This window comes from Mus caroli, unplaced genomic scaffold (assembly GCF_978045245.1).
Source record: "Mus caroli unplaced genomic scaffold, Mus_caroli_1 scaffold_10, whole genome shotgun sequence".
Taxonomy (NCBI): Eukaryota; Metazoa; Chordata; class Mammalia; order Rodentia; family Muridae; genus Mus; species Mus caroli.
Window position 1 is genome coordinate 114,144,734 of NW_028227265.1, and position 11,418 is coordinate 114,156,151.

Here is an 11,418-nt window from a genome sequence, read left to right on the forward strand (position 1 = left end):
CTTGGTGATCAGCAGTCCAGGCTCTGTGAAAGGAGAGGATCAGATGAGGGTGAGAGAGACCCCACTCATCACCCTCCTCATCTTCTGTAATCTGAGTAATTCTGTTTCCCCTCACAAATCCATAGCTTGAAGCCATCACTTGAAGCCAGAATAATGGTGTTTAAAAAGTGGGGTTTGGGAGACATAAAAGAGATGCTCAGCAAAGAGAAGCAATAATTTTAATTATTAGAAATCAGTCTGATGAAATGTCAAGCCGCACTTATAATTATGGAAAACACTACAATGGAAGAAATACTTACAATATGAATTAAAACTACCAACTTATTGTACAATTCTATAGTCAGCCATGCCAAGTGTATATGCACCGTACAGTGACGTAAGTGATTTAAGTAAAACAGACCACGGTTGATTTTTATGGTTCTTGTTAATCTACAATGCTTGTCCGGTAATACTTCTAATGATTTCAAAATGCAAAATTCAGGCACCTGCAGTCAAGATCAAAGCTCCTGGGCTCCAGGGAGGTGAAAAGGCACTGAAATAAGATGTCAGGAGAACTGAGAACCCTAGGGAGAAGCCATTCACCTGCATTTTTTCTGCATGAGAGTCTCCCACCCCTACCCTCTGGCCTTTCTTTCACCTTAGTCATGTTGAAGTAGTGTCTTGCCTATTCACTCCACTCTGATTCTTTTTCCCAGTGTCCCCATTATCTTCAATTGAGGGATGATCACATGGACTAGCTATTGTCTTTATTCTACAGTCAGTTGAGTACCCCACTTTCCCATATACCTCTGCAAAGCACAGTTGTGGGGGCTCCAGGTCAGGACATGGATGTCTTGACAAGGCTTTGATTCTGTGTCCTGCACTGCTCCTCATCTCCCCACACTGAAATCAGAGGTTTGCCAAACAGCCATTTTCTGACAGGTCATCCCCTGTCCCTTCAACCGGTGAAATCATCATTGCACCTGCCCTGATGTCTGACATCCCAGGGTACAAGTTTGGGAGACATACCCTCATGGAAAAGGGAGCCAGGGCTCTGAGGTCTGTATTATGCTGAGTTATCTCCACCCAAAACAACTCGTGAGTATTCCTAGCACAGATGAGAAAAATGTCTACTACACAGCCCTGAGTTCAGACAATGGAGACAGTAGATAATTATTTTCAGTTATTACATGCTCAGCAATAATTGGATTTAATTAATATCAGGCTGCAAAGTCTAAGAGTATCTGCGGCTGCAGAGTGTTGTGGTCTCTGCTCTCAATGTCACTTTCTTCTCCTAATTTAAAGATGTGAAAGTTTTATGTGTGCCAAGAAGACAGTATCTACTTTTCTCCCTCCCATATCTGAACTGTTAGCTGACAGACAGTAATTAAAATGATTGACCTGAAACTAAACAAGAGCACACACATATTCCATGGGCTAAACTAATATTTTATTTGGTACAAGTTCCCAGCTTAGGCGTTCCTGTTTTCCCAAAGCCTTAAGACCTTCCAGGGGTGAAGCTCCACCTAGAATTCTAAGATGCTGGCAGCTGCTGCTTCATTAATCTGGTTTCAATTTTTTAAGTATTTGGATTCACGGCTTATCTATGGGAACAAATGATTGTTCTATCTTGAAGAGTCCAGAGGGAAGATTTACGGAGAAAGTTAACTTCATATCCCCTTCTGTGGGCCAGCCAACGTGATCCCAGCCAAAGCTAAGGAGAGAGGACTGGCAGGAAAAACTCCCTCGCGGGCTGGGCCAGCACCCACAGGGGAGAGGCAAGGGCTCTATCAGTCAGCAGACTGGGCCAGGAAGAGCTAAAGAAGAGGAGGCTGCCAGACCTCAGGGCTCAACACCAAGAGCACCCTATCAGCTAGAGGGGGCGTTCAGCCAGTGATGTGAAACCCAATCATTAAATGATTGGGAGCCAGTTAGGGGAGGAAGGAGGAGGACTGTCTGTCCTGAGAGTGTGAAGCTGTGGGTGGCAGGAGCCATGCAAGGGTTCTGACTCAAGAGACCACAAGCCTCTTTCCAAAAGTAGAATGAGGATGCTATGTGGGACAGGGCCAGTAGCACAGAAGGAGCTAGAAGGCCCAAGATAGATCTCCTTTCTCAGGGTGATGAAAAGCTGTCACCTCGGCTTGTGGCCAAAGACTTAGAAGGGACTGTACAGCAGCCTTCCACCATAATCAGATCTTTTTTGGTTTTTCGAGACAGGGTTTCTCTGTATAGCTCTGGCTGTCCTGGAACTCACTCTGTAGACCAGGCTGGCCTCGAACTCAGAAATCCGCCTGCCTCTGCCTCCCGAGTGCTGGGATTAAAGGCGTGCGCCACCACGCCCGGCCCATAATCAGATCTTAACAGAAGATTTTGAATTCTATCAATTTTTATGAGAAATCCCACCACAGCCCTAGCTAGGGATTATTGGACACAGGGCCCACTTTATAATATCCTTTGAGCCCAAATTAGACCTTAACTCTTAGCATTGTCATGAGCAGGTGTTCTTGCCTTCTTATGGATATCTAAGGTTGGTTCACACCAAACAAATAGGAACATTTACATTTATTCTGTATCACATAGACCAAGCCCCAAAGGTCAGCAGTACCTAGGACCACACTGCTGTCAGAGGGCTGATGGCCTCTTATTATGGCACTGCCCATAGGGTGATGGCCTTGAAGGGGCTGAATACATCTGAGATGGTGTGTAGCCAGTTGAGTGAAGACCAGGAGAAGGCGCAAGCTAGTTCTATAGCGAAAGGGGTTGGTTTAGAAAATGCTTCCAGTAAAGATGGGGATCTGCTTGTTTTTGAAAGCATAGGACTGCAGAGGGACAAGGGAGAAGCTGGGCACCAGGAGTAACTGGTCAATACAGAGGGCTTTAGCATGGCTGGAGAAGCTGGGCACCAGGAATAACTGGTCAATACAGAGGGCTTTAGCATGGCTGGAGAGTCAAGGAGCCTTATGGAGAGGAATCAGGAAGACACCAGACTTCCGTAGAGTTTGTAGAAAAGGGGGAAAGCAGTAGGTTTGCTTTAGCTTGGCTGGTATGTCAAGGATGGAATGTCCACCAATAGGTGAAAATAGAGGAAGCTTTTAGAGCCTTGTGGTGTACCACTGAGGGAGCCAGATGCTACATATGAATGCTTTTAAAAGAAAAAAAAATCATAAAAAGCCAGGCATGCTGCCTCCTACCTGCCATGTCAGTACTGGAGAGGCTGAAGCAGAAGGACTGCCATCAGATTGAGGTGAGCCTGGCATATATAGTGAGAAACTATCTCCAAAAGCCCAAATTGAGTATTCACACAAAGAAAGAAATTGCAAAGATTTAAAGCAGTAACAATTGAAGGTAGGCAAAGGAGATGGAACTCTGGGGGACTGAGGGTAACAGAAAAAATTACTAAAAACTAAAACTCCAGAATATTTTACTGAATTACCAAAGATTTGAGACTCTACATTTAAAAAATGTGTCTCGTACCTGAGAAGATCAACTCAAAACAATGAGATTCCTAAGATTTAAAAAGAAAAAAATAAATATCCTTGGGCCATTGAGCTAGCTGGGGCTGCAGTAGCAAGACATCTGCCTGGTGGATTAAATGACAGTAGCCCTTTCCTTTCCTGCACTTGTTGAGCTGGAGGTGTAAAACCCAGGTGTTGGCTTGGTTTCTAGAGAGCCTCTGTCCTAGGGTGGTCTCCTCCCTGTATATGAAAGCCTGGTGTCCACCTCCTCTTCTCAGGACAGCAGTCATAATGGACTAGGGCTCCACCCTCCAGACCTCCTATGTCCCTAGTCACCTGTTACATCTATTCTAGTAGTGACTCGCTTGGCAGGCCTAAAAACCTAGAAGCAGTTTTGAGGCAAAGAGTTTCAAGGAAACTCAGCCTCTTAGAACTTTGACATTCTCATAGCTAGAATGTCTCAGAATTGTCCCTGTAATATTGTGGAGGGTCTTACATGTTTTCTTATAGTATTTTACTGGATAAGAGTTAGACATCTAGCCGGGTGTGGTAGTGTATACCTTTAATCCCAGCACTCAGGAAGCAGAGGCAGGCGGATTTCTGAGTTCAAGGCCAGCCTGGTCTACAAAGTGAGTTCCAGGACAGCCAGGGCTATACAGAGAAACCCTGTCTCAAACAAACAAACAAACAAACAAAAAAACCCAGAGAAATCTCAGGGCAAGCTTAGCAAAGTATATTTAGAATCTTTATTACAGCCAGGTATAGCAGAGTACATTGTATATTAGAAGCAAGTTGGTGAATTCTCTTGACAAATGGAGATTCCCCACAGATACTTAAAAGGACAGCCAAATAACACTCATATGTAAGAATTTACCAAGGCCTAGGAAAAATAGGGGGGGGTGGTATTACATTATTCATGAGAAGGTCTGCTAGAGCAGAACCCCCAGGTGCTAGCTTTCATAAGGCTCAAAGGAGTAGCACAAATTGTGACTAGGGTGTGAAATCCTTACCTGTCATTAGCTGACCCTAGGTAGAGCTGTTCTATCTTTATTGTAAATATTACCTGGTTCCTGTAAGTTCCTCTGAAGTCATTCCTTTGTTTTGTGTCAGGTAACTTCAATGTACTTTGCCTGCTGTGACATCCTACCCCTTTGTTTTCTGTATCATATAAGACTAGTGTTCACTTTGTGACATTACTTTGTCATTCTCCAACTCCTTCACCCACCTGCAGCCAGAGACCCATTCCTCGCAGATAGGAGACCCAAAAAAGGAGATAGTCTGCTCTGCGACAGTCACCACCTTAAAGACTTGTCTCCAGAATCAGTCAAGTTCAACGTCTGGACTTTGGCATTGACTTTGTGTGTGTGTGTGTGTGTGTGTATAACATTATAAACACGTGCATGTATATATATATATATATATACAGTTAATAGACATGCATTATGCATACATAGTTAAGAAGCATATGGCATATAAGAACTAAATTTTTTCATAACAATATATAAGAAAGTGAATAATGTTATTTAAGATCTTCAAAAGAGCACATGACTTAAAATTTTATATTTAAAAGCTAACTCTTAAGCAAATATGACATGGCAAACTCATAACTGAATGTCAGGACACAGGACTGTTATTGCCATGGGTCTTGGAGGAAGAGTCCACTGGGAGGCAAAGTCTATAAACAAGCAAGATGAGGAGTGAGTGAGGCTGTGGTGGTTAGGTATGGAAAGAGAGGTATGCAAATAGAGATATGCAAATAGGCAGAGAGATAAAACCAATGCCTTGGACTGAAAGGAGTGGTAGAGTGGGTGGGAGCTAGAAGCTCTAACTGACAGTACATCTACTTCAAAACTGGAGGTAAGAAGAAGACTTAGGTATGTACACAGCAATAAAACATTTTCAGTGTTCACAATGGCAGCAGTATGAGTGTGATTTTTCTTAACATTACACACACACACACAACAGTCAAGGAAATTCTTCATTATCTCCTGTATCTGAGAATTAGAATCTCAAGTGTGGAGGAGAGAAGCCCCAATATGATGAAGAGGACAACTTTTATAAACTCTAATTTGAACCAAACTCATGACACATGTACAGTGTATGTGTATAAACTGTTACACCTATATATAACAAGAAACACATGTAATGCCTAGCTTTGTCCACACAATGAATGTTCCTCAGTGCCCAGGTTATAGTCCTAAAGCAGTATTTCTAAACAAAACTATATCAAGACTTGGCTTGTCAAGACATGTATCTCTACATGGCTAATTTTACACAGACTACTGGGTGATAGCTAGAAAATTCACAGACATGCTGAAAGAGGCTCTTAGCAGGTAAGGTGAAGCATCTTGTGCTTCATGATAACTGTAGTATTTCCAGCTCCTTCAATAGTGTTTCTTGTGGAGCACTCACCTAGTATGTACAAGAACCAAGGTGCAGTCACCCACAAGGGGCTGGGAAAGGTCCAGTATCGATGACTGCAGAAATCCTGACAAGCAGACAGCATGCCTCCAAGAGTCTTGACAATGGTCTTGAGTCTGAATATGATCTCAGCATCAATTTCCAGAAAACGCAGAAAACCAACAGTGATCCTGAAGAATATTTAAAATGTCACCCAATTAATGACACATCTTCCTAGAATTGAGAAATCACTATATTATACCAAGCAAGATAATAAAAAGTTAATTCACATATAGCTATCTTTTAGTCATATCTCATCAAAGACAAAGTGAAAAAAACACCAGAATTAGGCTGATTGTATTCTTCTAATAGCATGTGAACAGAGAGAAAATGGATCTCTTCAATGTCCTAGTCAATATTAATAAATCTGGAATTGTAAATTTAATGTTAGTAACTTCTAAACATGAGATCAAAAAGACATTTTCAGGTAAATGAAAGATCATCATTAACTTTTTGTGTATACATGTGTACATACCCTTCTAGCCATACACATACATGCATATATGAGGATGCATAAGCATGCACCCCTGTATGCCTGTGCAGATGGAAGCTAGGCACTGAACTTGGGTCTCCCTCAATTGTTCTCCACCTTATTTTCTGAGACCTGAACCTGGAGCTCACCAATTAGTGTGACTGTCCTGCAAGCCCCTGAGAGGATCCACCTGTTTCCACGTTGTCAGTTTCGAGACATCTCCCTGGCACCATGCATAACTTTAAACTGTGAAGTAGATATAAAGGAATCTAAAGAAATATGACATACATCTTCAAACCTTGTAGGTAAAGATAAATGAAGGAAACACAAAAGCAGATCAATGGTTATTCAGTGTGGTCCTGAAGCAAGGAAAGATATGAGATGCATTGAAGTTTTCCCTGTGGGCACTGGACTACAAAGAAGAGCAAGTGGTTAGTGGTTTGCTAGTTTCATTTGGAGAGGGGAAAAAATGGTAATTCTTCAGACTGGAGCACGTGAGTGTACGTGTGTGTTCCCTTCAGCTCTTTCTCTGCTCTAATTTGGCAAACAACTTGTTTTTACCTCCTGGACAGTGAGCTTCACCAGAGGTTCCTATTTCTCTGGCTCCAGTGAGCAGCCACAAGGCGTCACCATGAATGTTGGAATCTTCTGGCGGGCTGGATGCTACAGTTGCTGACAGACCACCTCTAGACTCTCTGAGTAGAACAATCTGGGCAGGGGTGGGGAGGGGACCAACTCACATCTCAACCAGTTAAAAAAATACCAATGATACCCCAAATTATAGTGTGCTATATAAGTTTATGAAGCGGGCATTGGGAAGTCTACAAGAACCCTATCAAAGCTGGTATTTGCTTTCTGAACTGACCATTATATAACTTACTATCCATTGTATAATTGAGATATAGTAAAGAATGCTCTAGGTTACCCATGTTTTTAAACATTTTCAGAGCAGACCTAGACCACAGCGTGCTTGCCAATCCACCTAGACTTTAAGATTCGTACCCTCCATTTGCTAGATCACTGAGATGTTGTCCTGAGCCAGCCCCTGGCTGGAATTAGGGCATGGAAATGAGGAGTTAAGCTCCACTGTGTGGAGGGGAGGAGGTTCCCAAGGCCACCGCCCAGGAAGCATGCCTATTTCTGCAGCACTCTAACCTTTAGAGGGTTCAAAAAAAAAAAAAAAAAGAGGCCAGGGAACAGGGTAGCTGGCTGGCTTGTAGGCCAGCCATCCAGAGGGCAATGATGGAGCCCCGGAGGGTCAGATACTTATGTATTGGAGGAGGAGGACCCATGACCCATACCGGACAGCCCACTGGTGCTAGAGCCCTGAAGATTGTGAGGTACTGATATTTCCACCTATTCCATCACTCATCATCTACCATGAGTTCAAATTTCCAATAAAATATTTCATTTTTAGCTTAGTTCTCAAGGCTGATCCTATTCTGGAGGCCACTAGAATGACATAATTTGGGGGTCTGGAGAGGAGACTAAGAAATGGAGTCAGCCACAGTGGCTGTGGAGAGAAGAAAAGCCATAAGTAATGGATCTGAGGAAGAATCTGGCTCCCAAAGGGGGAAAGCAGCTCAGGATCTGGTGCCTGAAGGTCAGTGGATAGGATGTGGACAAGAAGGCTATCTGCTAGCCGGGCAGTGGTGGCACACACCTTTACTCCCAGCACTTGGGAGGCAGAGACAAGCAGATTTCTGAGTTTGAGGCCAGCCTGGTCTACAGAGTGAGTTCCAGGACAGCCAGGGCTATACAGAGAGACACTGTCTTGAAAAACCAAAAAAGAGGAGGAGGAGGAGAAAAGAAGAAGAAGGAGGAGGAGGAGGAGGAGAAGAAAGAAAGAAAGAAAGAAAGAAAGAAAGAAAGAAAGAAAGAAAGAAAGAAAGGAAAAGAAAGAAAGAAAAAGAAAGAAAGAAAGAAAGAAAGAAAGAAAGAAAAGAAAGAAAAGAAAGAAAGAAAGAAAGAAAGAAAGAAAGAAAGAAAGAAAGAAAGAAAGAAAGAAAGAAGGCTGTCTGCTAAAGAGCCACAGGATCTAGGCATCAGGTCTTCTCCATAATATCTAGGAAGTTCTCATAGCTTTCGACATGCTAGGTCTGAAGTGACAGACCCCTTTTCTGCTCTCCATCCCCTCCACAGAGGTATAGAGTAATTCTATACATCTGAGTTGTGCTGAGTCACTGGCTCTGGGGAGCTCCAGACCTGTGTCTAGGGAGGCTAGCTGCCATGACACAGTGTCCTGCACTGAAGGTGCCAGCCAGTGCCCTCCACAGAGTAAAAGAAGGGGATCTGTGGAATGGATGTTTGTAATAGTGGGCCCAAGCATCCTGCACTGGGTGTCCACTGTATATGGCAAATCAACCAGTCAAGAAGGCATTGTGACCTCAGGCCATCTCAGCTCACCCATCACCAGAGCTGTAGTCACTGTGGATAGAGACAGGAAAGATGAGCCTCCTGCTACAGAAGACGACTTTACGGGAGTCGCTATACTACTACAGCAGAGCTGCATTGGGAACCAGTCCAAGTGCTTTAGTCTGAGCCTCTGTCCTCTTCTCTATGTATGCGTACAGTCCTAGCCTTGAGATTTCACCCAACTTGCTAATCTCTGTGGAGTCTAAGGTAGTGGTAAGATGCCACACATCACCCCAGAGGTTGGCTTCTTTGTTTCAAGGCATCAGTGAGTAAAAGAAGGTGAAGTAGAAGCATCTGTGTCTCCCTGCAGCATCATTACCGTGCCCAGCAGCAGCACCTGTCAGTGGCACAAGAGTGTTCTCTGTTGTCCCAAAAGGAAACACAGAGATCCAATGGCTTGATTTTCACTGGTTTCAGTTATCCACCACCAGCCATGATCTAAAAATATTAAGGGAATTTTCTAGAAATCACAAGTTTTAAATTCCATACTATTCTAAGCAGTATACCGAAACCTCCCATCATCCCACACTGTCCCAACCAGGGTAAGAATTATGCTCTTAGACCAGTGTATCCTCATTGTATACACCTCCCGCCTGTCAATCACCCAGTAGCTCTCAATTATGAGCTCCACTCCTGTGATTCAATAGTGCTGTGTTCAAAGGACCCTTGTACAGTAGGCTAATGCTATATCGTTTGCCTTATGTAAGTATTTCCTCATCTCACATCCTCGTAAGAAGGATGAATACAGTGTGTGAATACACTACAGGAGGAGCCAGTGAGATGCCTCAGTTGGTGAAGGTGCTTACTGCCTAACCCGCCATCCTTTCCATCACTGGACCCACATGGTGAGAGGGGAGAACCAACTCCCGAAGCTGTTCTCTTGGAAGCTCGGTAGATGACTCAAAAGCGTTTCTTGCTCTTGTAGAGAACCCAGGTTTGGTTCCCAGCACCCATATGGCAGTTTACAACTATCTGTGACTTGGGTTCCAGAGGACGTTACACCCTCTTATGTCTTCCATGGGCACCAAGGCATTCATTCATATGTCACACATAAATACAAGCAGTCAAAAACTCATACATGTAAGGTAAAAACAATTCCTTTTTTGAGAAAGTTGTTCTCTGACCTGTACATACACACACACACACACAAACACACACAAAGGTTTTCAAAATATATTTGAGATTATGTGACTTAAAGCATGTTGTTATACTTATTCTAGTTTATCATTAATCTCTTCTGGGCACAGTAGATGTTCTCATAAATGTATGTGTATAGTTAAAGGTGGTGAGTGAAGGTTGCAGACTGTGGTATTGGTCACCCAGTGAGCTCTCAGGCCTGGATATGAAGAGGGTACGAAGGCCATCAGTGATGGGAGAAGCAACTTTCAGCTCACTTTTACTCCCCTCCTTGCCCTCCTTGGAAGAAAGGTAACATTTGGATCAAGAACGTCCAGCTATCAGAGAAAGGAAAGGGCTTTCCCTCCCTCCCATGCTAGGTCCCACACTAACTTGTCCCTTTGAAGAGCCATCCAGTAAAAAATGGCAAAGCCAGCTTTGTGTCTCAGGTACCCTCCCAGCTCTATGCAAGCCTCTTCTTCCAACTTCCCCTGTTGCAAGCACCACATTCTGCCTCATGTCTCTTCCCTGTTCAGGCTGTTTTGGGAAAGTACAGATGTGTTCCTAGGTCAGAGCTCCATTCCTTGGCCATCTTCATTACTGTTCTGGGGCAATAGTTCACCTGATGGTAGACCATCTTTTTAGAATAGTTCCATAGATGGAAGGATTTAGGGTGCTCCATGATGAGGGAGTTCCTCCTCCTCCTTGAGCCCACAGAGCTAAAGGTCTAGAACAAACACAGGTCTGCTCTTTGGGTTGATAACTTGCCCAAAGATCATCTCCTTCTCCATGACAGGGGAGAGATTCTGATTCCAAAGGCCATGTTCTTTCCAGACATGCTTCTGAAAGGCTTTCCATTGGCCAGTTCCTGCCGCTCCACAGTGTCCTGCCTCCTGCCCAAATGCCCCATCCTCAATGAAACCAATGTGTAGGTTGTGTTGCAGCCACCCACCCTTCCCCATCACCCCAGGGATATCCCTGTGACAGTACTCATGTGCAGGAGGGGACATGCCTTGGCACCAAAACTACACCCTCATAAATCCAAAGTATTCCAGCCCCAAGCGGTCCCTGCATCTAGAATGCAATTTCCTTTTCAAAATACCTCCTGAAGAAGCTTGCCAGCAGGCAACAATTAAACCTCAGTAACTAATAGAGACTGGGGAGGGGGGAGAGAGCCAAGCAGATTTAGCCCAATTCAATACATTTACGTTTTACCATGCGAGTCTCCAAATGAAATGCTAACTCCGAGGTTGCATAGAATTAACAAGTAACAAATGTTTACTCTGCCTAACAAGATAAGCTGCCCCTTGGGGACAAACATAATAAATGAATTGAACACTATGGCTGCATACTTTAAATGAAATAGACAAAAATTTTTCCAAGCCATGAATAGAGGCAAATAAATGGTAATAGAGGGTAGACTTCAGAAAAGTTAAAGTTGTGTCAAGGACTCCACGTCCCATCTAAATTGGATTGTGCTAATACAACCAGAGGTGCAGGAACAGAGGGGGGGGGTGCAGT